The 27,089-nt window shown below is 40.1% G+C and overlaps 1 protein-coding gene across 26 annotated transcripts in view; it reads left to right on the forward strand.

Moving 5' to 3' along the window:
• ANKS1B (ankyrin repeat and sterile alpha motif domain containing 1B) overlaps positions 1-27,089 on the forward strand; it is a 1,028,517-nt gene that overhangs the window by 766,775 nt on the left and 234,653 nt on the right. The gene's annotated exons all lie outside the window — the stretch shown is intronic.

Here is a 27,089-nt window from a genome sequence, read left to right on the forward strand (position 1 = left end):
CGGAGTTACAACGTACCTAACACACACATGTGTGAATGAAAATGCCTCCCCACCCGAGCACACCACGGAGTTACAACGTACCTAACACACACATGAGCTTTTGATGGGAGAGGGAAATGGGAGTGGGAAATGAAAACAAAGAAAGGCATTTTTTCAGAAAAAGACTAAAAAACTTTGCTGTTTTTGGCACTTTCTGAAACAACTATAAAGAACCTAATTCAGAAGTAAATAAACTGAACTTGAAAAAGTGAGAAGAAAAAATAATGAGTAAAGAAACGGGGAAATATGTAAGTATAAATAAACATCGACTATTAAATTAACAATAAAAATAATCGCACTAGCCAGGTGCTGTGGCTCACGCCTGTAATCCTAGTACTCTGGGCGGCCAAGGTGGGTGGATTGCTTGCGCTCACTAGTTCAAGACCACCCTGAACAAGAGGGAGACCCCGTCTCTAGTAAAAAATAGAAAAACTGAGGCAAGAGGATTGCTTGAGCCTGAGTTGGAGGTTGCTGTGAGCTATGACACCACGGCAATGTACCAGGGTGACAGCATGAGACTCTGTCTCAAATATGCTAATAATGACAGTAGCAGTAATATAGAAGCAATATAGTAAATATTGGTATATTGGCCAACTATGATGTAAAATACTGGCAATGATAATAGTACACAAGTAAAAAAGGAAGTAAACTTATCCCAAAAACATTTGATGATTTAATATTAGAAAAATCTGTTATGTAATTCATTGCAACAACAGATTAAAGGCCAAACTATAATTACATGTGTATCAATAGACGCAGATGAACATTTGACAGAATTCAATGAAGATTTATAGTAAAATGTTCTTAGTACATTAGGAATTGAAGGAAATTTTCTTAGCCTAGTTACATTTATCTGTGAAAAGCCCAACTTAATAGAGAAATTTCAATATATGGCAACATACGGCCACTATCAAAATTTTATTCACCAGAATTTTCACCCGAGTTCTCAGGTGTCACATGAGAAAATGGAAAGAAACAGCCTAGAGATCGCAAAGGAAGAAACAGTCATTTTTTCCACAAATAATATGTTAGTATAATGGTACCATTAGCTACTAGAGAAGGTAAACTTCAAACTCATCGGAGTCCCCACCAATCAACTGGAGAACGGTTAAAGAAAATGGAGATTCCTATTCTTTTGGGAAGTTTTTTGCAGTTTTTGGCTGGGGCTGGATTTGAACCCACCACCTCTGGTATGTGGGGCCAGCACCCTACTCCTTTGAGCCACAGTCACTGCCCCTTATGTGGGAAGTTTTACTGAATAGGAATAGCAGCATTTCTGTGCACACTGCATTTTCTAGAATTCAGTCATTCACGTGAGCAAACAGCTGGAAGACAGACCAGGAAATGAGGGATAACTGTGGCTGGAAAGAGGAGGAAGTGGATTTGGAAAGCATCTTCGCCTCTGCCGTGTTATCTGTGTAGAACGCTGAAGAGGCTCTACACACACACTTTGATACTTGTTAGAAGATTTCAACAAGATTGGATGTTGAAGCTTGAATATTTGCATAACAGATGAATTGCCAATTCCCAGAAGAAAAAACTCAGAAGACATACATACAGAAAGATACTCACCATCACTGGTTACTAGAAAATGGAAAATTAAAACCACGATATGAGATGATTTTGGAGTCTTCAGCTTATGAAAAATGTAAAAGGTTTGATAATGCCAAGTCAGGATGTGCCAAGGCAGGAAATCCCATAGATTGCTTTTGATAGACACATTATTTATTTTGATGTATCCACGTGTGCAGTCAAGCTACAGTTTTTTTGTCTCTATAAAGAAACTTTGCAGTCCCCTTGGATCCATTTTGATTGATATCAAATGTCACCCTGCCTGAGCAATTTTCTTTTCCTTTATTGTTAATAAAGTAATACAGAAATAAGATAATCACAAAAGGACAAGTATTCTATGATTCCACTTATCTGTGGTACCTAGTCAATTTATAGAAACAAAGTATAATGGTGGGTGCCAGAGGCAGGGGAAAGTGGAGACTTTGTGTTTGGTGGATACAGAGTTTGGGTTGGGGAAGGTGAAAGGTTCTAGTGATGGGTGATAGTGATGGTTCACAACACTATCAAAGTACAGAACTGTACTCTTCAAAGGGGTTATTATGGGAAGTGTTGTGACATATGTATTGTCATATTCTCAAAAGGTGGAGAAACGTAAAAGAAATATAATCAAATGGGCAAAGAGAAAAGACGGTCTTGAAAACCACAATAAATCTCAGGCACATTTGATTATACCAGCAAAGTAGTTTCAGATTATGATTCTTTCTTAGTTCTTTTTCTTCTTTTTTCACCATGGTGACAAATGTTGCTTCTTGAATATTGAAATGTTACAAGTTCTATCTTAAGACGTTCTAAATTTTAACACTTTTAAATAGTTTTACACACACACACACAAATCTCAAGTACGGCTGAACATTGTTCATTAAAGTGTTTTAGGTATGGTTCTGAATTCTCAAAATAGTTGTAAAAATGACTTTTATGTTAGAAAAAAATTGGACAGTCTGATAAAGTTCATGCATCTGAACTTAGAGAAGGAGCTTATTTGAGAAAAAAAATGAGTCACTATTTTCATATTTTTAAAATATGTAGTTTTAAATGCACTGATATATCCCAATATCAAATTTGTTACATTGCTCTATTATTGCATTTTTATTATATTTAAGTGTAGGATAGTGTCAGTTTAGTGTCCCTTTTGTCAGCACTTCCCTTTATTTAACTCTTCAAAATATTTGCTTTGATAATTTGAATAGCATTGAACTATTACACACACTCAATAGCTATAATGACTTGACCTTTCATCTGTCCCTATCCACTAATGCCTCGTATCCTCTATTCAAATTGTTATCCAGTTTTAAGTGGCTTCCTTAGCATCCTCTAGGATTCTAAATCACTAACTTTATTAGCTGCATCAGATCCATTTTAAATCAAAAGCATTTTTACATTTTAAAAACGTAATATATAAATTTTGAATATGGTTTACAGGTATCTTAAAGATGATCAGCTCTTTCGAGAAGCCCATATCAGATAGAAAGCTTACAGCAATGCAGAGGCTCACTAGAAAATTAAATGAGCAAGTACAACCTCCCTGCAAAGAGGCAAAGCTAGTGGGTAAAAAGCACAATGGCACAGTTGACAAATGACGCATAATGTTTACTTCAGTGTGGTGACGCTTAGGCAAGTTGTGTCAACACTTTATTTCACAACAATGTAGCACCATGTTGCCACGTATAAAAATACTCAGAGATTCATCATCAGTAAATGTGTTTCATGCATCTAAGTGACAGACAATTTATATTGAGTTCATTCAGTCTGAGCCATAACCCAAACCCAGCAATTTCGGCCATCCGTAGAGTATTCTCTGCCATACTTCGTATGGGCCTGAGACATCCACTGTAATTGGGTCTTCATGTTAAATATTTAATATAAAGAGTTTAGATTTTAGGAAACCAGCATCAAAATGTTGTGGACTGTTCTCTTGGCCAGACCATATTTGATTGTTTTCATCATAATGAAAGGCAGAATTTGGTCAGCATGTTTTAAAGTCCATTTGGGTTGCTGTCACAAAGTATCTCAGCCTGGGTAATTTATAAGTAGTGTTTCTGGAGACTTGAAAGTCCAAGGTCAAGGCATCAGTAGCTTCAGTGTCTAGAGAGGGACACCTACACAGATGGCACCTTCTGTGTGTCCCCACATGATGCAAGGGGCAAACAAGCTCCCTCAGCCTCCTTTAGAAGGTCACTGTCCCCTTCAGTAGGTCTTCCCCCTCATGACCCAATCACCAAAGCCATCATTTCCTTTTTTTTTTTTCCACACAGAGTTTTACTCATTGGTCCTGGGACTAAATGCTGTGACATCATAGTTCACAGCAACCTCACACTCCTGGGCTCAAGCAATCCTCTAGTCTCAGCCTCCTTAGTAGCTGGGACTATAGGTACTGCCACAACATAGACCCTTATCTCCTAATACCAACCAACACTTTAGAGATTAGACTTTAACACATGAATTTTAGAGCAACTGAAACATTCAGACCACAGCAGGCCCTTTATAACTCATCAAATTCAATGCCCAAAGAATATTTAAGTAGGTCCCACACCCATTTCAATTTCTAGATAAAGGCTAGAGTCTTAAATAATAAGTTAGATTTCTGGGCATGGATTGAATTGCTCCCTTGATGGTTAGGAGCAAAGGATAGAAAAAGTACCTGAAACTCCCAGGGAGGCTCTGGGGGCAGGCCCAGCTCCAACAAGGGAAGCAATAAATACACATTTATTAAATAATAAAATATAATACATGATATTATATTTTAACATAATAAAAGTATTATATCTCTGAAGCAATCTTCTGAGCCAATGATGAAATAAATTAATTATAACCTCTCTCTTTCTTTATTTTATTTATTTTTTTATTAAGTCATAGCTGTGTACATTAATACTATCATGGGGTACAGTGAGTTATTACTATATACAATTTGGAATACTTTCATCCAACTGGTCAACCTAGCCTTCATGTCATTTTCTTAGTTGTGTTAAGACATTTATAGTCTACATTTAGTAAGATTCACATGTCATTTGAGACACAAAGTATTTAACTGGAGGGACTTCAGGCAAGGTTCTGCTTGAGCTATACAACCTTTTTCAGCCAACCTGAGACTACCTTACAGGAGCGTTTATCAGCCCTGGTTGGCCTCCTTTGCTCAAGGAACCCCTGTGTTCATCTGAGAAGTGAAAATAATAACGTAACTACATCAGCAGCAACATGGGCTACTGACAGAATTTCCTCAAAGCTCCTTCATAACAAATGTCTGACAAAATGATATATTGGTTGTAATTTTCTGGCCAGTGTAAAATTGCCCTTCCTGCAAATGAAGGTTTAATTGCTCTGAGGCCATTCGTAAAACTCTACCTGAGAATTTATTAAAATAAACTGGTTGGTGAGGATCAAAGACCACCAATCGTGTAAAGCCTTATATACTTCTATTAGGAAAACCTCTTCACTTGGTTCTATTTATCTTACTTAATTCTAGATTTTTAATCAAGTGAGTGACTGAAGGACGTATTCAGTGCCCTGATGGACAGTTATAGATCTGCACATTTGAAGCCATTTGCTTAGGTTCTTACTGTTTTCCTCCAACAACTGGCACCAGTGTTGGACGTGGGAATTCCTTAATAAATGCAATAAACAGGTGAATAAATTAAGTAATTATTCTCTACTTGTGCTCAGAATTAGGAAAATTTCCTTGCCCAAATCCCTGTAGACTGTGTCTGGAGACTCAGGATTAATGACCATGTTATCTTTAGGGTTAGGGTTGGGATTAGGGGTTACAATTGGGATTAGGGGTAAGGGTGAGTTTTGGAATTGGGGTAAGGTTTGGGACTAGGAGTTAGGGTGAGGGTTGGGATTAGGGGTGAGAGTTAGGATTGGGATTAGGGTTTAGGGTGAGTTTTGGGGTTGGGGTGAGGGTTGGGATTAGGGGTGAGAGTTAGGGTGAGGGTTAGGGTTGGAATAGGGTTTAGAGTTAGTGTTGGGATTAGGAGTGAGGGTGAGTTTTGGGGTTGGGGTTAGGGTTGGGATTAGGGGTGAGCATTAGAGTTGGGGTTAGGATTTAGGGTTAGTGTTGGGATTAGGGGTTAGGGTTCCCATTGGTATTGGGAGGGTTAGATTAGCATTAGGTGTTAAGCTTAAGGGTTGGCATTCAAGGTTAGGGTTACTGCTACTTTACTTATCATAAGCCCCAGGATGGCTATTTTGGACTGTTGAAAATTATCATCTCCCCTCACCTTTCTGAGCCCATATGTGCTTTTTAGTTCATTTGCACACTCATTCACTCCATAAGTAAAAGCATATGTAGCCTTTCCTTCTTTAAATCCACCTCAATATCATTGCCTCTAAAGAATTCATTAAGTTATACCCATTTCAGAGGGGTGAAAATAATTCTGCCTCTCTGAGGCTTTCTGTGGGTGGTATAATCTTCATAATCCTAGATGGATAATCCTTCTAATTAACTGAGTCTTAGCAATCTAAAGTGAGCTCTTACATTACAGTGTGAATTTGTGCAAAAGGTGTTTTCTAGGGATTGGGGATTTTTTACAAACTGATTAATATTATGATAAACCTAATATAGGCAAAACTATTGTTTCTAAAAGTTTAACCTAAAGGCAAGAAAATAAAATTGGATTTATATCAAATGAATTTGAGAAAGAGTAAAGGAAAAAGCTTGAAATCGATTTTGAGTTGCGTCATAAACGTGTGATGGGAAGTAACTATTAGAATTCACAGATCTCTCGATATATAGCCCTTTCTCTTTAAGCCAGACTTTCAGCTTTTTATACTTACAGGAAATAAGTTTTGAAGCCCTGGAAGCAATTGTTACAGCTACAATCTTAGCACTCCTTCAACTAGCAGGTGTCTGAGTGTAGACCTCCAAAACAGCTATCTGAAGTTGTCTCCATCACACTTGGTTTTTCATGTGAAAACTCCAAATATTCCAACACAAGCGTTCATTTCCTCTTTCATTTATGTGATCAGTTTTAATCATTCAGGATCTATTTCGTTGGTGTTTCAGTTTTTTAATTGCTGTATAATAAATGACCACACATTTAGCATCTTCAAAAAACATTAAATATATTTCTGAGGGTTTCCATGGGTCAGTTGCTCTGAGAGTCTGGCCTCTGCTTAACTGGGTCTTCTGCTCCACACCTCCCAGGCTGCGGTCCAGGTGTCTGGACTCGAAGGCTGCTGTCTGCAGGGACCATATGCCACCGCAGAGTGGGAGGAACAGGGGAACATTGAGTCAGGAAGATGGGGGTTGTGCATGTATTTTCTGTAACTATGGGAAAACGTAACACTGGAGTTGTTTTGAACCTGCCTTTACCATATGTTTACACTTTTATTTCCAAAGAGAACTGTGTAAGCATCATCGTGGGACACCATAGCCAACTTTAACACTTTTTAGTTGTATGACCGTCCTGGGACGGGGTTCTTACTCTCTCTGACTCAGTTTTCTCACCCACAAAATAATGCCTGTTTCCTAAGCAGGTAAGGCTCAAATGAGTGATACAGTCTCTGGGGCATAGATGTTCAGTGTATGTTGGTTACCACTCCTTCCCTAGTGGCTCCCAGGAGTAGAGGTACAGTCCTTGTAAGTCCCTCTGTGAAACAGGGAACATACTAACAATTAACATTTACTGCACACCACGCACTGCTCTAAGTACCTTACCGTGTTGACTTTTTAATCCTCACAACAGCCCTGTAAGGCAGGGACTGATATTACCTCTGCTTTATATATAAAGAAACTGGGACACAGAGGGTTAAATTATTTGCCCAAGGTCCCAGAGGTAGGCACGGGCACAGCCACATTGTTAACCTCTGTAAAACTGGCGGTCTAGGTTTTAGAGTCCATGTTTTCTTGTCTTTTTGTTTTGGTCTTTTTTCTTTTTTTTTTTTTTTTTTCCTTGAGACAGGGTTTGTCTCAGTCAGTGGAAATAGAGTGCAGTGGCATCACTGTAGTTCACTGGATCCTCAAATTCCCAAACTCAAGCAACCCTCCTGCCTCAGCCTCCTGGCTAACTTTTCTATTCTTAGTAGAAATGGAGTCTCACTCTTGCCCAGATTGGCCTCGAACTCCTGACCTCAAGTGATTGCCCCTCCTCAGCCTCCCAGAGTGCCAGGATTGCAGGTGTGAGACTCTGTACCCATGTTCTTAACCAACATACTCATCTGCCTCTCATGGGCATCACAGAGGACATCAGGGTCCCAGCCACAGTGGTCAGTATCAGCAGGTAGAGACTGCTTTCGGACCTCCTGCCTCTCCAGTTCCTCTCTGCTCCAGCCCCTTCTTTACTGACTCTCTGGCTTTTACTTCCAACCCTTTCTGTATTCTGCATTCTACTTTCCCTGTGAGCTTTGTCCTAAGTGAAAAGAGGGAACTATTATTGCTCTCAAGGCAGGAGCTAATAAAGATTTCAGGTTTTAATTCACCCAGTATTTCTGTTGCATAGATGACTGAACTTTTAAACAAAAAAAAAAGTGATATAATCCTTTAAGAATCAGGGGGCGAATTAGGCAGAATAACATGGGGGAGGCAATTTTGATGGGAGTTTTTCTAACACTTTTCAATTCTCTTCACTTAGTTCAAGTTCCGCCTAGCTTCCCTGACTTTCTAAATGTCAGGCCTGTCCTTCCCCATGGAGAGAGAGTTCCACAGGATGAGGAACCATGAAAAGGAATCCTTAGCTCATGAGCACGGGAGATAACGGGCTGGAGAGCTGTGTAGAGTGGAAAAATGTGCCTCTCCTCCCCCAAACAGGGAGTTCAATAAGAAATAGTCACAGACTGATGCTGAGTCTGTGAGGATCCATAACCTTGGAAGCAAGTTTGGGCGATGTGACGCTGAGACCCCAGCATCAATCCCCCACACCGGCCCTCCTCTTTGAACCACAAGCTCTTTTCATCCTCCAGTCACTTCTCTCTGTTCATCCTTAACACAGATTCTAGTATTTGAAATTGATTCTTCGGGTAGATTGTGTTCAAAACTTTTAAGCCTCAGTGAGAGAACGAGCACACTGAGACTTGATGGTTTCTTAACTGTTAAGTGACCTAGAGGCCTAGGTGCGTAACGAGGCACCTGCTGCCTCAGGCAGCTGAGCAAGTGATGCCAAGCAGGTTCTTTGCTTTGCTTTCCTGGCAGCATAAAGCAAACTCGATGACTCCGCCATAAGGAGCAACCATCAGCATCAATCCTGTCCATGCCCTTCGCTTTCTTCAGTTCATTTCGTATCCTTGCCAAATGGAGACCATGACCAAACTTACAGGATTCTCCATTCTCTGCAAGCTCTAGCACCCTGTGGAATGTTGGGGGTCGAGACAGGGATAAACCATAAACTCTCGCTTTCCACCCGGCCACCTTCAGCTTGAGTGCACCAGTAGGTTTCTGCTGGGGGTCATTTCACAAGCACAGGGCATTAATTTCATCTTCTCAGAAATTTCACAGAAATCCCTTGATGTTTTTAGCATGTAAATGGTGCCCTTCCCTCATTTCTATAAACTTTTTTCTTTTATGGTTTTGGACTATTTCAATAGGAACCTGTAAGGAGGACGATGTGCGTTCAGCATGCCTTCTTAATTGCAATCTTGGGCCAGTCATCAAGCATTCAGAACTGGAAAACTCAGAGCAAGACAAGAGCAGGTTGAGCTCAGAATGCAAGAAAGCCCTGAGTGGCTGACTGCAATGTCAGTGAGGCTGTAGGAGGCCTCCCTGGGAGTGGAAAAGGTAGTCCATGGAAGAGAGGGGATCAAGGAGAAAGGGGAGAAAGGATAGAAGGAAAAAGAAGAAAAGAGAGAGAGAGAGAGAAACATCTTGATGCTTTCTTATCCCCAAAGCTTGATCCAAGTTTATCATTATATGAGTAATAGGATGCAAAGAGAGACTTTTCCTTTGGTCTCAGAACTGACACCGAGGGGCCAAAGCTGGGGGAAAGGGTGCTCAGTGTCTCACATCACAAGCAGAGCACCCACCAGATATCTTCTTCAAGCTTTTACTGAGAAGTAGCAAAACTCCTCCTGCTGTATCAACACTCCCCATAGGGCTACCTAACCCACACACCAGTAAGAGGTCCACTAGACATGGAAAATGCAAGCAGAGTAGTCACAGAAGATAGGGGGCCTGAACACATTGAGCCAGAGCCACACTTCCTGTGAGGGACCTGGAAGAACCCACACATGACCCTGAGAAAGCAAATGCATAGATGTATGCCCCAGGATATAGACATATGCCCCAGGATGTAGACAAATGCCCCAGGATATAGACTTATGCCCCGGGATATAGATGTATGCCCCAGGATACAGATGTATGCCCCAGGATATAGATAAATGCCCCAGGATGTAGATGTATACCCCAGGATGTAGATGAATGCCCCAGGATGTAGATGTATACCCCAGGATGTAGATGAATGCCCCAGGATGTAGATGTATGCCCCAGGATATAGATAAATGCCCCAGGATGTAGATGTATACCCCAGGATGTAGATGTATGCCCCAGAATGTAAATGTATGCCCCAGGATGTAGATGTATGCCCCAGGATATAGATGAATGCCCCAGGATGTAGATGTATGCCCCAGGATGTAGATATATGCCCCAGGATGTAAATGTATGCCCCAGGATATAGATGAATGCCCCAGGATACAGATGAATGCCCCAGGATACAGATGTATGCCCCAGGATATAGATGTATGCCCCAGGATGTACATGAATGCCCCAGGATACAGATGTATGCCCCAGGATACAGGTGTATGCCCCAGGATGTAGATGTATGCCCCAGGATATAGATGTATGCCCCAGGATATAGATGTATGCCCCAGGATATAGATGTATGCCCCAGGATACAGATGTATGCCCCAGGATATAGATGAATGCCCCAGGATATAAATGTATGCCCCAGGATATAGATGTATGCCCCAGGATGTAGATGTATGCCCCAGGATATAGATGAATGCCCCAGGATATAGATGAATGCCCTAGAATGTAGATGTATGCCTCAAGATATAGACATGTGCCCACATAGAGACATATACCCCACAAGCATCTCAACAGTCACCAGTGCGAGACAGAGAAACAGCAAAGTCAATAGAGAAAGCTAAGAACCCATCTCATCATCTTTTCTCCCCAATCTCCAAGACAAAAGGAATTGGCTGTTACTGGAGGAGTTATCCTAGAGCCAAAACACTCCCATCTCCCATCCCACTCTTCAAGGTGAAAGCGTTCCCTACAAACACCCACATTAGGTCCATGAGTCACAAGTCCACCCGTCAATGGATCCGTGGAAGATCTTGAACTGGTTGTGAGGTTGCATCTAAGGTTGGGATAGACGCTGAGCTGCGATGGTTCCTGCCCAAGATGTCACTCCGAGATGGTCTAAAAGAAGTGAGAGTAGTGACTAGACATAAAAACATGTTTCCAGCCTGCCGCTCACCATGGTCAGACTGTTTAGTAAACAAGTTAAAAAAGAAGCAGAAAAATCTGCTACTGTCTTCCCAAAGTCTAACGGGCCCAGTATTTACTTGAATCTTCACATCTGTTTCCATAGAGACATCGCTCCTGCCTACATAGTTTCCAACTCACCAACTCTATCATTTCTCAAGTTCCCTGGTACCAGATAAAACAATATGATTCTTTCATAACTAGTTCCTGATCATCTTCTTTTAAAAATAGCTGGTGGGTAGGCAGACGGCTCCTGCTCCCACACCGTATCTTGAAGGTGACTATGGATTTTAAAGTGGGGCTTATCTGGAGAGACACAGAGACAGCCAAGCCAAAGCAAGAGAAAAATTCCGAGCTGATTTTTATGCTTTATTACATCGTATTTTGGATCTTAATGGTGGACTCTGTCGGGTTGTATCATTTTCAGCAGGGGGGTTGAGAACTCTGCAGGCCTCTGGTGTTAGCTGGCCTGATAGAGGAACACTTAAAGGTGAGTGGTTTGAACTCAGTAGCTAGCTCAGTTTCCTTATAAGGATAATTGGAGTGGGAAGAAGGTAATAATGGTACGGACCCCAAATGATAGAGGAGTAGGTGAAATAAGATCTAAAGTGCCTAGAGTAGTTCCTGGCACACAGGACGAGCACAGTATTCTCTTTACTGTATTTACTAACACTGCCAACATCAGAGCCATTTTTACCAGATCTCAGTGCAGATTTGAAGTTCACAGCCTTCGCCCATGTCTGAGATTTCAGAAGCAGTTTAGAGCTGAGCCTACACATGGCAGGGTTTGCCACACGCAAGGAAGGGTCTGCTTCTGATCTTGAGTCCCTGGTCCATGCCCGGGGATTATCACCCTTTCATTTGCCTTGCTTCCTACCTTTGCATGCAGCAAGGTCCACGTACGGGTGGACCTCAGATAAATGTTTAGGCAATGAGGGGGAAGGGGGGTCAGACTTTTGTATGTGTTATTCCAATACAGAATCAAATCTGAATGAATTTACTCAGGGAAAGATCTGCTTAGTCGTGAACCCCTTACAGGCAGCAACTGTATCCCTATGACCTATGCTGGACACTCAATAAATATTTGCAGATGAATGAAAAAGTTGATTTCTCAAAGCACTGTTACTATGGGATGGGGGTAAGCTAGGGCTACAGCAACAAGCCTTCACTTGGCATAGTCTTAAGACAAGTTAAGGAGATAAAGGTTTGGTCAAAGCGCCATATTTGGAAGGTTTGTGTTCTCTCTTTCTCCAAAGCTCTATGCAGACCATCTTAAAGGGTTCCTGAGCAGGAATATGGACCAAGGTCTATAGGGTCTAAGCTAGAAAACTACATGAACCTTTCATTTAGATACTAGTTTATAAGCCTCGACCATGGTGCTTTGTTTGGAGAGGGGAGAAGAGATGGTAATTTCAACTTCAGTCATTGGAGGAAGACTCCAATGTCATGGTTTATTCCAGCTGTTTATGTATTTCCACGGAGAATCTCTGTGCCAGCCCTTCAGAAGTACTAAGTGGGCTCAGTGCTGAGAATGCCATCAGCAAATTGAGTTCATGGGCAGATGTTTTTGACTCACCTCTGCTTTAAGCTCTGTGTGTGTATGTTCCATGTGTGTTGGGTTTTGTGTGAGTGTGTGTTGTGTTATTGTATGAGTCTCATCCTCGTAGAGCCCAGGAGCACATGCACATCCCTCAACAGGAATGCGAGTCCATTCTCTATTCAAATGGGTTCTGGCTTTCTGTTTGCTTACCACATTTAAAAGTGCACGCAGGATGGGGGCCAAAACAAGCCCCAGGGAGAAGGAGAAACATGGGAAGAGGATAGAGGAGAGAAATGGCTGGATTTGAGGCGTTCATGTCAGGTTGTGATGCAAATAATGTCCAGAAACGTGGCCGTCTGATTCATCCTTCGTGTGGAGGATCCACGCTGTAATCCCATGACTAAGCCTTTTATACGTTTCAAATTTCTCTTGCTTTCTGTGCGCGCTCTTAGCTAGGATTAGAGAAGCACTGAGCCTCCTCGGAGCAGGTTTGGACGCTGCTGAAGGAGCTGTGTGTGCAGGGCCGTCCTGACACGCCAGCCCTGCTGTCACCCTGGACCAGCGATGCCAGCCGGGCTCTTCCTCCTGCTCACCAGTCCCAGTGCCTGGCTGGCAAGGGGCGCTCGTCCCCGCCAGGCTCCAGCGCTGGTTCCCTGTTTAATGAAAAGCTGGCTCCTGGTGGGAAACTTCAGCGACTTGTGCCTCTTGGGAGGTGTCAGCCCCTCCTCTATAGGTTCTCCTTTTCACTCTCCCATTTGTTGTGGCAAGGGACATTTGACGAAGACAGAATATTTTCTTCCGTGGGAAATCTGTTCCTCCTGCCTCTGCTTCTGCCCCCACCCGGATGTTCTCCTCTGCTCCTTGAGAGGGCACAGAGCAGTACATCTTCACCCACGTAATTCCAGGCAGCTAGGATAAAAGGCATGCAGGTGGCACTGCAGGGAAACCTTCTGTCGCCTCATCTCTTTAATTCTAAGGAAGAGATCACAATTTCTTTTTTTGGTAAACCTCCTGACAGTTCATTCACTTACCCAGTGAGCCTGCTGGATGCTGGTCTGCCTGGGCCACATGTTTGATACTTAACACCAACACATTGACCATCCACCATGGGAGACTGGGCATGGGCCATTCCACCCCTACCAGGCCCTGCTTCCACCACCACCCCCCTTCACTCTTATCTCCCTTCCTCTCCGCGTTGTGCTCATGCAGAAAAATTAAGTTGCCTTATTGCCACCTTAGGCTTAAGCCATTGGGTCTAATCTTCCACTCTGTTCATTCAACCAAGATTTATTGAGAGCCCATCATCAAAACAGTAATAAGAATATGTATTAACCCATATGTAATGCTTACTCTATGCTCTTTATATGTGTTTATCTCATTGAATCTTTGCAGCCACTCTATGAGGAAGATGTCACTATACTCCCTATTTTCAAATGAGGACAGTAAAACAGAATAAGGTAGCTTGTTCAAAGTCTTAAAACTGCTGGCATAGGGATGCTCTTGCCTAAAAGCAACAGCAAGTCCAATTTGCAGGGGCTGAAACACAGAGACATTTATTTCTCCCATGTAACAAGCAGCCAGGAGGTCATTTGCTCCCAGTGTTGGTTCCGTGGCTCCGTGAGGTCAGGGCTTGCACCTCTGTGAGTTGACTGACCTTTCTCCTCATGAGCACAGAATGGCTACCGTGAGTCCAAGCATCACGTCCACACTGAAAAGAAAGAAAGGGTACTGTCATCTGTCATCTGCTTTTGTCTTTTTCAGCAGGAAGTCAAACCCTGCCAGAATCCCCCACCAGCTTTCCCCTCACTCTTGTTGGCCAACTCTGTGCCATATGGCTCTGCCGGGCAGCAGGAAAGCCTGGGAAAGTAACATTTAAAGCATTTGTTTCCTTTTTTGAAGGTTTTTTGAATTTCAGAATATTAGGGGGTACACACGTTGTGTTTACATGCTTTGTTTTTTGTACAGAGGGAATCAAAGTTGTAAGTGTGCCTTTCACCCAGACAGTGTGCGCTGCCCCCCATAGGTGTGAATAGATCGTCCTCCCCTGTTCGTCCCCCCAGCTGGATTCTCATTGACATTTACCTCCACATTTGCACTGAAGTGTTGACCAATTAGTTCCAAATTGGTATGAAGTGTAAGTGTTTGTTTCTCCATTCTTGTAACATTTCACTTAGAAGAATGGCTTCCAGTTCCCTCCAGGTTGCCAAAGACCAAAAGACCCAGTGCTGGCTGGATGTAGAGAGAAAGGAACCCTCCCACGCTGTTGGTGAGACTCCAAACTAGTACAGCCTCTCCAGAAAGTTATACGGAGCTATCTCAAAGGACTTAAAGTAGACCTGCCATTTGATATAACTATCCCCCCGTTGGATTTTTTTTTCCCCTTAAAGTCTCCATAATCAAAGGCAGAGAAGCGAAATGGATCTTAGAATGTTCATTAGGTCAGTAAGTGGTGGCAGCAGGATGGGAATCCAGGAGATCTGGACATATGGGCAGCTCTAACCACCAGGCTCTGCCACACAGCAGTGGTGCTGCTTGTTCAGTGGTGAGTAAAAGAGACTTCATCCTGCCTTCATACAGCCATGAAACAAGTATAGAAATAAATATATAATTTCAAATTCCCGTGAGTGCTAAGAGCATAACAGGCTTTAATATAACAATAACAATAGCTGAAAGTCTCTCATTAGTATCTTCATGAACTCCAAGAAGCCCAGCAGCCAATCTTGAGAACTGATGTTCTTTAGAGTTTCTTGAGAATGAAGCCCTTCACCCTGGTTTGTGGATTGGAAGACTTAATATTGTTACCGTGTCCGTACTATTGTTACAATGACCAACAGAGTTAACACCATCCCTATTAAAATCTCAACAGCACTTTTTTACAGAAATAAACAAAACTGATGATGAAATTCATATGGAAACACAAAAGACTGAACAGCTAAAACAAGGGTGAGGTAGAACAAAGCCAGAGGCATCACACTTCCTGATTTCAAAATCTGTCACAGAGCAGTGATAATTAAAAGTGTGATACTGGCATTAGGACAGATTATAGAACAATGGAAAAGAATAAGAGCCCAGAAATAAAGCCATGCATATATATGCTTGACTGATCTTTAACAAGGATACAAAGACAATGGGCAGAAGATCATCTCTTTAGCAAATGAGGAAAGTGACTCTCCAAATGCATTAGAATGAATTTGGACCCATATCTTACATGATATGCAAAAATCAACTCAAAATGGATTAAAGATTTCAATGTGAGACCAGAAACTGTAACTATACTAGAATAAAACATAGAGGGAAAGCTTCTCGGCAGTGGTCTTGGCGATGATTTCAAAGATAGGACAGTAAGAGCATAGCAACTAGAGCAAAAATACTAAGTGGGGCTTCCAACTAAGAAGCGTCTGCTTAACAAAGAAAGTAATCAACGGAGTGAAAAAGCCACCTACAGATTGGGAGATAATATTTGCAAGCCCTATAATAGAGAACATGTTAATCTCCAGAATATGTAAGGAACTCTTACAACTCACAATGCTAGCAAAAATGCTACTAATCCAATTAAATGTGGGATAAAGACTTGAATAGATATTTCTCCAAAGAAGATACAGACATGACCACCAGGTACATGAAAGGATGCTTGGCCCCACTAATCATCAGGGAAATACAAATCAAAACCACAGTGAGATAATTGCCTCGCACCTGTTAGGATAGCTATTCTCAGGGAACCCATGTTCTCATCACACACACACATACATGTGTTATTTAGCATTTCTGTTCCAAAAAGGAGAGCCATCAGGCTTTATTCTTGTGAACTGAAATTACTCAGATCTTGGCTTTTAAAGTTAGAAAGAGATCATCACTCTCGTTAAAAAAAAAAAAAATCACAGTATGAAATTTCAAGCATTACAGAGTGTCCACCTGGCCCCCTCCACACTGTGGGAGGAGAGAATCAGATGAGAATTGTTAGTAAACTAGTGGAGCGGCAGTCACAGCCACCACATGGCTGTTCTGTCTGTAGCCAGCCCGAGACTCCCAGCCTTGGAGAACCCGGCCCTTTACCAGTGCCCTTCACACATGGTGCCGGCTGGAAAGCACCAAACTCAGAGCTCAGAGCTCAAAGCCTGCCATCTGCTGAGCAGTTAAGATGAAGACTATCCACCCAGGGGTTAGAATAACGGAAACTTCCACGTCCCTTAGGTCCTGACTTTTTTTTTCTTTGGATGCATAATAGACCATAAGAAAAGGAAATTCCCTTTGACCTGACATCAGGATGTATGAAAACTTGGTATTTTATAGGCTTAAGCCATTGCGTTTCACCGAAGTATCCTTTCCCAGAATAGTTGTTATTTCTTCTGACCCAAATTCCAACACAATATATGCAACATCTGTCATTGCCACCAAGACACAGAGGTCCAGCTGGCTCAGGGATGTGATGGACACAGAATGGCCCAGACTCGCTGCAACCCCATGAGCTACTCTGTTCCCAAAGCAACATTAATTACAAACTCCAGTTTGTGTACCCACGGATTTTTGCAAAGGACAGTTGGAGTGTGACCCCCTTGACCAGGCTCTGTAGAGTTCTCTGCTCCTTGTCCACCGAAAGGATGAATGACTCTGTCCTGAATACAGATGATGGACTATGATTTACCTTGCTCACTGACTTTCATGGAAAATTTGAAGCTCCAGATGTGCTGTACCTCTCTGCAGCCAAACATTTAACTCTGACTGTGCTTTCAAATGCATCAGTGTTTTCTTTGGTATTTGGTGGGCAGGGACTTCCCTTCAAGGACTCAGGGACAGCTTTGTCTATTAAAGGTTAACAATGACTATTTCTGTTATAACCCACCAGGAGATCATAACTACTAATTTCACTTAAGGACTTATCTCAGCAATTACAATTTAGCAACAGTAAAATGTAAGGATTGTGCAATACATGAAAAATCCACTAGGTGGTTCTAGTGTTCTTCTAACCAGAAGCAAGCAGGGCTCAATTGCTTACTCCATTGCTTTGCATTTCAAAGGTCAAGCAAAATACGAAAGGATGTTTATTATTATTTAATACCCATTCTAGATTATAGGTGAATACATTAGTATTTGTAGTGACTGGTCAAAGACTAAGCTTCTCTAGAGGGGTGGGGATTTTTTTCTGCCTCTTTTTGACATGGACACTTGAAGGCTACCCTTTAAACTTTCAACCTTATCTTTCTAGTTAAGAAAATGTATTCATTTATGTATCTAGGATCTTGTAACACACACACAATTTTCTCACCACTCATTTGGCAATGGCCCTTAAATAAGGACACAAGCTTCCAAACGAAGGAAGGTATTATCCTGTGTATAACTTTGCTTCAACTCAAAGCAATACAGTTCTCCTGTTTTAAATTCTCAGTGATCATTTTCATTATTATTATTATCAGTTACCTTATTTAAACATTACCCTACTTCCTCATAGAATCCTTATTAGGAAAATCTTCTCTGATGGTTTAAAACATAATAATAAATAAAGCTAACTTTCAAAACAGCGATTTAGTCACTTCGGCTCCAAAAGTTATTGTAAGTTCTTAACCTCTTGTCTTATTTCCCTTTAATTCCTCCGGTCCCCATGTCTTTCTGGCTTGCAGTTACAATTATCATGAAGTTTCAGATGTCTTCCCCCAAAGCAGCCTGGGTAAATTCCCACGGTGCCAGACACAGTGCTGAATTCTCAGGGCAGATGACAGCTGTTCCCTTCCTGCCACACTGGAAACGTGGCACAAGGACAGGTTACTCATAGAACACCAGGCAAACATCCATTCACCCTTGAAAATTTTCCAAACAGGCCAAGGCTGTGTTTGTGAATGGTATCAGAGACGATTAAAATGACGGGTGTTTTTTTTCTTTTAAAAGAAAACAGGGCCAAATCTAAAATGAAAGCCACCCAAACTAGAACAGGGACCTTACCTAGCAAACATTGTAACCTTATTATTTGTATCCTCATAATAATCTGAAATTAAAAAGAAAAGTAGCCACTGTAAAAAATAATACTTAATGAAGGCAAACTCCAAACACCCTTGAAATGAACCATTTCTATCGTAAGAAGTTAAGATTGTTTCAGTAATAATTACATGAATAGAGTAGAAACATTTAAACAGCTAACTAATGAACGAGGGTGTAGCTCTCTGAGATAGGAGGAACAATAAACACTAAGCATCTTTTTTAACATTTACCGAGTGTCATTTACTTACTGTGCCACTTAAATGTTTAAAAATTGAGACCACTGAGGAGATTGTCATTTTTAATATTTAGTTTTATTTTTAAGGACAAATTATAATTAACACTTGTTTAAATTCATTCAAGCAACTCAGAAACATATGAAATGCAAAGTGAAAGCATGTCCCTGCCATTTTCTTGCTGCCTTGAACCCATTCAATCCAGTTCCCAGAGAAGGGACAGGCTTTTAAAAATAGTTTGGTATGACTATACAAAAGCAGTTCATGTAACCAAAAGATGTGTGCCCCCCTAATATTCTGAAATAGACTTATGTAAAGGCATGAATACAAATAGTTCGGTTGTCTCCTTCCAGTAATTTGAAACGGCTGTTAGCATACACGTCTGTGGTACATTTTTATATAACAGTGCATATATTTTGAGTAAAATGTTAGTATGTTTTTGGAATATTTCTTTTTAATAAAAAATGGGAATGTAGTGTCCATATGGTTCTAGTCCTTGCTGTTAATCAGTAAGCCAGGAGGGGTTCTCAGGTGGGCTCCAGGTTCTAGCTAAAATGGAATAAGAGAAACTGGATTTACCCTCCAATCCTGAGCAACAGAAAAGCCTAGTAAAATACAGGAAACAATGGATTCTAAGCCTAATTAAATAGAGGAAACAATGGATTCTAAGCCTAATTAAATACAAGAAACAATGGATTCTAAGCCTAGTTAAATATAGGAAACAATGGATTCTAAAGCCTAGTTAAATACCAGAAACAATGGATTGTACCATGCTGGGCTTCACAGAATGAGGAGAGCGATCCCCGAAAGACAGGAGCCACCTGATTGCCCTCAGCCAACACCTTAATCTTAGACTTCTAACTTTCAAAACTGTGAGACTATAAAGCTTTGTTGTCCAAGCCACAGAGGCTGGGGTCCCCTGTTAGGACAGCCCTGGAAATCTAATACAAGCAAGTATTCTTTATAATTAAAACCTAACAGTATGATCAGAAATTATAATCTTTATGATCTACTATCCTTACATTACAGGGCAAGCTTTTAAACATCACTGAACCACCATCCTACCTATAGTGGGGATAAATAATTATTAATGGTTCTGTCTATATTGTAGGATATGGTAGGAATTCACTGATACACACACACATGCACACGCTAGTACTTTAGAAACAGGAGCATCCTGTAAAAGTAAGATAGACTATTTTAATTAATTTCGATGTGATCGTTAATAAGCTGGTTTTCTATAAAAATTATTTCATAATTGGAAGCCAATATTATTTCAATGTAACTGTAACTTACTTTGTCATTTCAAATCACATCTTCTGAATAAGCCTGACCTGAATATGCTGGGCCTCCATTAGAAAGATTAAATATCATTTGTATATAGTTAGGAATATATTTACTTCACAGGGCAAATTAATGAAGCAAAATTAATGTTAATTAGATTTTTAAACAGAGTTGAAAGTATTCTGTGATTCACAGCTTTACCCTGATGACAATAGTCATCATTTTGCTTTCAGCTCTTAGCCAACGAATTGACTCCTTCATGACCAAAGTATTTCATAAATGAAGAATGAAATTTTCCCTACAGCTCACAGTTTCCTTTGGGTGTTTTCGAAAGGTGCTGTCTGTTCATAAAGAAACAAAAAAGTCATTTGATTAAGTTTCAAGCAACAAGAAAGGCCTGGAATGGCTGACAAATGCATGCAAAGGAGAGTGTTAAAAAAACGCCATGGGCTGACCTATAAAGCAGAGGAATGTGTCACATGAAACCAGCCTCGAAGAACCAGCCTTTTCTGTTACTCAAATGTGACTGGGTTCATTGATATTCCAGCAGTCCATATCTTAAAACATACGAACGAAAGAAAAAACCATAAAATATCCTCTTGTGTACACACGAATAGGTCACAGGCCCTACAGAATAGTCAAAGACATTTCCTCATAGCTTTTAAATTCAGATTTTGTAGATGAAGTAGAAATTTCAGGAACTATGCGAGGGAGAAATGAAAAGGATGAGAACAAGGCAAACATGATAGATCCTTGCTCATGAAGAGTCCGTTCTAGTAAAGAGTCACTGACCACAGCAGGTTAGCAGACAGATAATTTCAAGTAAAGGTACAAGTGCCATGTATAAAACTAAACAGGCGGGTGGTCGGGGGTAGGCATGGAGCATGATTTCTGGTTCAGTCATCTAAGAAGTTCTCTTTAAGGAGGTCCCATCTGATCTGAGTTCTGAAGGATGAAGGAGCCAGCCTACCCAAGATTTCTTTTTTTCTTTTTTTTTAATTTTTAGATTTTTTTTTTTCAGCTTTGGGCTGGGTTTGAACCCACCACCTCCAGCATATGGGGCCAGCGCCCTACTCCTTTGTGCCACAGGCACCGCCCCTTACCCAAGATTTCAAGAAAGAATATTATAGGCAGACAGCCCTGAGATGGGGGCACGCATGGCATTTTGAGGGACAGAAAGGTTAGTGTGGCTAGAATTTGGTGAATGTCAAGAAGAAAAGTTCAGAGAAGTAGACAGAAAACAAATCTACAAGCAGATCCTATCTATCAGTTTAAGACCTTCTGCCCTGTTATCTACCCCTGTCCCGCACTCCATGACCTCTATAGAGTGACTTGCCTGTGTCATCTGTCAGTTCCTATCCACTATCTTCTATTGTTATCTTTTTACATATAAATATTCTATTTTCCCAACCACATTCTAAGTTCTCTAACAGCAAGACTGTGTGCTCTTATCTATACATCTCACAGGACATTATTTATAAGTGTGTGTTTGTGTGTGTGTGACTATACAACATGTAGTTAGAGACTAGTGATTAAGTGTTTACTTACTATGTGACTTTACCAAGTTAATTTCCCAGTAAATAGAAGAACTAATTGCTTCTGCTTCATAGGACTAAGCAGGTTAGCAGATTGTGTAGCACTTCGAACAGTGCCTAACACAAAACCACTTGCTAATTATCCTTATTTTTAGATGGCTAATTGATGTTCAGGGGTTTAAAAGACAGCCCAAATCATACACTTTTTGGTTATGTTTATTTTCCATAATTCACTGAAAGTACTCAATTTGTCCTACTACAGATTGGATACTAATAATTTCGAATCTACATATTTTACTATTAAGCTAGCAAATAGAACTTCCCTAACTCACTGGTAAAAGAGTTATTTATTATACATCTAAAATAAAAGGTGACAAGGTGAAATTCTTTTTTTGTTTTGTTTTGTTTTATTTGTTTATTTTATTGTTTGTGTTTTGAAGACAGTCTTACTCCGTTGCCTTGGTAAAGTGCCATGGTGTCATAGTTCACAGCAACCTCAAACTCTTGGGCTCAGGTAATCCTCTTACTTCAGCCTCTGGAGAAGCTGAGCTACAGATCCCCACCATGACACCCAGCCGGTTTTTCTATTTTTAGCAGAGATGGGATCTTGCTCCTGCTCTGCTGGTCTTGAACTCCTGAGCAATCCACCCATCTCAGTTTCCCACAGTGCTAGGATTACAAGCATGAGCTACCGCACCCAGCTATCCACCAAGTACCCTATATGCAAACAATGTTTCTACAGGATGCATTCTAGCATTTTAAATGTATGCCAAATATGGCTCTATTTATCTCCTTGGTAAGTCCCCACTGACATATCAACTAATACTATATTACTTAACATTTTCTTGGAGTTTTGCTCTCAGTGCAATGTCTTCCATAATTTTGAACATAGTTGGCAGTTATTAAGTGCTGAGCCACGTGTCAGGGTCCATCCATCCAGTGGCCAGGCGAGCATTTGCAGCATCAGTTCTCAAGACCCACATCAACTCCATCTCAAGTTTCAATGATTCACTTTCAGCAAAGCCTTTTGGACCTCTCCTCTCCATCACTTATATGAAAACCTCAGTTCAGGGCCTGGTCTTGCTATGCAGCCTGCAGATGCCAGGACAGGACAGGTGGGCAATATAATCATAATTCAGGCATGCCACACATACGCACAAGCAGGGGCCTCCACAATCCCACATGTGCAGCAACCCTCCTTAGCCAAAGAGCCAAGACACCAGCAGACAGTAACTCAGACCTTTACTATTCTAATTCGAGACAAACAGTTCATGTCTTTGGCTTTAAAAGAATTATTATCGTTTTTCTTCCTCATACCTCATTCCCCCTAAGAGTGGATTTTGCCAGATTGGGTTTCCTTCTTAGAAGTAATTCTTCCCCACTCAACACAGAGTTGTTGGGATTCTTAGTGTTTCTTTTCCTTACCATCCTGTCTCTCTCTGCTTGTCTCCAGCATGTCTTTTCTCCAGCCCATACAACACCCTAATGCCAGGCTGTTTATTATTCTTTTCTATCTTAGAAAAAAGAGTGTTGACTCCTGAATTTTCTGTCGGCATTGTTTTTGTTGGACAGGAGATAAAACCCAGTATAAATTTGTCTACATTAAGAATCATTTGCTGGAAAAAATCGGCAATGTTTCTGCGTAAAAACAGTGAATGATCTAAAAAAGAAGTCAAGAAAATAATACAATTTACAATAGGTACAAAAAAATTAAAATACCTAGAAATAACCAAGAAAGTGAAAGAGCTCTACACTGAAAACTATTAAACACAGATGAAAGAAAGTGAAAAAAAGGTACAAATATATGGAAAGATATTCTATGCTAATGGATTGGGAGAATTAATATTGTCAATGTTCATACTATCCAAAGCAATCTACAGATTTGATGCAATATCTATCGAAATATCAAAAACAGCCTTCACAGAAGAAGAAAAAACAATTCTACATTTTGTATGGAGCCACAAAAGTTACCAAAAGCCAAAACAATCTTGAGTAAACACTAAGCAAAGCTGAAGCCTTATACCACTAAATACTGCAGAGCTAAAGTAGCCAAAATAGGATGGTGCCTGCATAGAAGTAGACACATAAACTAATGGAACAGAATAAAGTACCCAGAAATGAATCCATACTTTTATAACCAACCATTTTCAACAAAGTGTCAAGAACACACAATGGGGAAAGGACAGTCTCTTCAATAAAATGTTACTGGGATGGTTATTTGGATATCCATATGCAGAAGAATGATATTAGATCCTGATCCTCATACCATACACAAAATCCATATGCATAAGATGATCAAGATGATCCTGATTCTCATACAATACATAAAGATCAAGTCAAAGGGGATGAAAAACTTCAATGCAAGACCCAAAACTATGAAACTACTAGAAGAAAACATTGGGAGAAGTTCCATGACATTGATCTGGTCAATCATTTTGGAGGGCATGACTTCAAAAGCACAGGTCACAAAAGCAAAAGTAAACAAATGAGATTCTATCAAAATAAAAAGTATCTGCACAATAAAGGAAACAATCTCACAAAGAATGGGAGAAAATATTTGCAAGCTATGTATCTGATAACAGGCCAATATCCAAAATATATAAGGAACTTAAAAAAAAAAAAACTCTGATTAAAAAATGAGCAAAGGACCCGAATTGGGATTTCTTCAAAGAGCACATACAAATGATCAAAAAATATCTGGGAAGGTGCTTGGCATCACTAACTATCAGGGTAATTCAAATCAAAACCAGGAGGAGGCATTACTTCACTCCTGTTAGAATGGCTATTATCAGACAAAAGATAAGTTTTGGCAAGAGTATGGAGAAAAAGGAACCTTCACACACTGTTCTTAGAAATGTAAATTAATACAGCCATTATGGAAAATAGTATGGAGATTCATTTTAAAAAGTAAAAATATAGATATTTTATTAAGGATTTTTATACCTGTGTTCATGAGGGATATGGAACTGTATTTTTCTCTTTCTTGAAATGTCTTGATTTGATTTTGGCATAAGGGTATGCTGGCCTCCTAGAATAAGTTATCCATGTTGGATAAATAAAAGCCAGACTCAACTATATTTGTCTACAAGAAAACCAATTCAAACATACAAACATAGATAAGTAAAAAATCTGAACTTGGATATATAGCTAAGGAGATTTCTGAGAAAGGTGTTAAAGCTTCAGCCTGGTTTTTTCTTATAAGCAATTTTCTTGCTTATAGTAAATTGTGAGAGTAAAGAAATAAATTCAGGGAAGAACTTTTAAACAAAAAGAAACCAGGGAGGATGAATTTTAAAATTCCCAGTCTTCTCAAATGGCAAAAATATACAACTGTAAGAAATGGCTGCTTAAAAATTGACATAGAAAAAAATCTAAATGTGCACTATATGATCCTTTGTTAAAAACTCAGAAAGATCAAAAAGCCAGAGTATTTCACCATACAAAATACCCTTCCATGAAATTAAGGGGTTAAGATTTCTCATAGCTCTTCTCAGTTGCACCATACAACCTCTAGGAAGGTTAACGATACTGTCCCTCAGCCATTTTAATAGAAGTCAAAAAATAGAAAAGGAATTATCACAAAAAAGATTTATGGGTGTGACTCATATATATTGTAGTGAATTACTGTGACATCCACAGGAGATCCAGAAAGTTCTTGGGAAAAGTATGTCCTCAGAAATACTACCAGCTGGACTAAAAGGGGCAGAGGGAGTGTAAGATGAAAGGAAGGTCTTACATCTCCTCAAACTCTACTGTAGGAAACAGGATTATAAAACTATTCAGATATCCTTTATGAAAAAGAGAGGATAACTCAGAGGGTAGAAGCAAGAACCCAGAGAATTAAGCCTAGATACAAGGAGGATTAGACTCAGGCCTTGAAACTTAATGGAGTTTTCTTAGGCAGTTTTGCTCCACTTAATTTCAGCACCACTTTGGACTGGTGGCTCCTTTTATATTCTATTTGTTTTAGATTATTAAGATTTTAAATTTTGAACTGATAGAATTTGGGTCTTTGAACTGATGCTGTGATGGAATGCAAGCATTGAGAACCTCAGAAAGTGATGACTATTATTTTTCCCAGGGAAGAGAGTTTGGGGAGGCCAAGGCTGGAAGTTATAGGAATCATGGAAGCCAGATTCGCTACCAGTGAACTTTAGTAGGCAAAATTCTATAGATTATCCTCATCACCATCATGCTTAGTGTCATTCTTGTGATTATGATGCATTCTAGGGCAAAAAAAATGAGATTGCCTACCTAATCTAATTTAATGAGGTCTTTCTAAACTGAGTTTCCTCCATCTCAGAGAGATTTGAAGCATGAGGGGAATTTGATGCAAAGAAGGCTCTCCCTTGATGATGGGAGGGGACTATGGGACAAGACTCAAGAGTGAGTCTTAAAGACTGAGAGTGGTCCCTATCAGCAAATAGCCAGCAAGAAAATGGGATTTCAGTCATGCAACAAATAACTAAATTTTACCAACAACATAAATGAGCTTGGAAGCAGATTCTTCCACAAAGCCTCCAGATGAGAGTCCAGCCCAGCTAAAACTTTGATTTTGGATTGGTTAAGATCATAAGCACAGAACCCAGCCAAGACCACCTGAACTTCTGACCTACAGAGCTGTGATCTAACACCACTAAGGAAGCAATGACTTTTTATGCAGCAATGTAAAACCAATACAGATCAGGGACCCCGAATGTTTATACACATGTGGTGGCAGTATAAATCAATACAACTACTCTAGAAAACAATTTGGCATTATCTACTAAAGTTTAAAATGTGTACACTCAACTGGAAATTCAATACCTATGTACATAACCTGATAGAGTGTTGCTTATGTGCACCAGGAGCTTATACAAAAATATTCATGGCAATAAAAATGTGAAATGTCAAAGTCCATCAGCAATAAAATAAACTGTATGTATACCATACAGCAATTAAAATAAACTAGGTTTTCAAAAACTAAGATTACACACAACAGTATGAATTAATCTTAAGAACATAATGCAATACAAAAAGGGGGAGGGAAGAATATATACAAATATTTCCATTTATAGTAGGTTCATTCAAAAATATGCAAAACCTAACTATGTATATGAGGAGGCAAGCATATATGGCAAAACTCATAAGAAAAACAACAGGACAATCAAAACAAAATTCAGCAAAGTAGTTATCTCTGAGAGACAGGGAAGACTTTTGGATAAGAAAGGCAACAGAGGACATCAGAGATAATCATGTTCTTTTCTTACGTTGGTGGGGGCCACACAGGTGATCATCATATCACCACCTTTGTATTACTTTTGCTATTCAAAGTAGATTCTGCAGAGCAGAAACATTGGCATTACCAAGGAATTTTTTTAGAAATGCAGAGGCAGGCTACTCACCCCAGACTGCCTGCATCAGAGTCTGTATCTTAATAAGATCCCATGTGATATGTTTGCACAGTTAAGTTTCAAAAGCACTTCCGTTAAATTGACATACATTTTGTAAATATTCTTTTGTAT

This window comes from Otolemur garnettii, unplaced genomic scaffold, assembly GCF_000181295.1.
Source record: "Otolemur garnettii isolate 467f Iridium unplaced genomic scaffold, OtoGar3 scaffold00007, whole genome shotgun sequence".
NCBI lineage: Eukaryota > Metazoa > Chordata > Mammalia > Primates > Galagidae > Otolemur > Otolemur garnettii.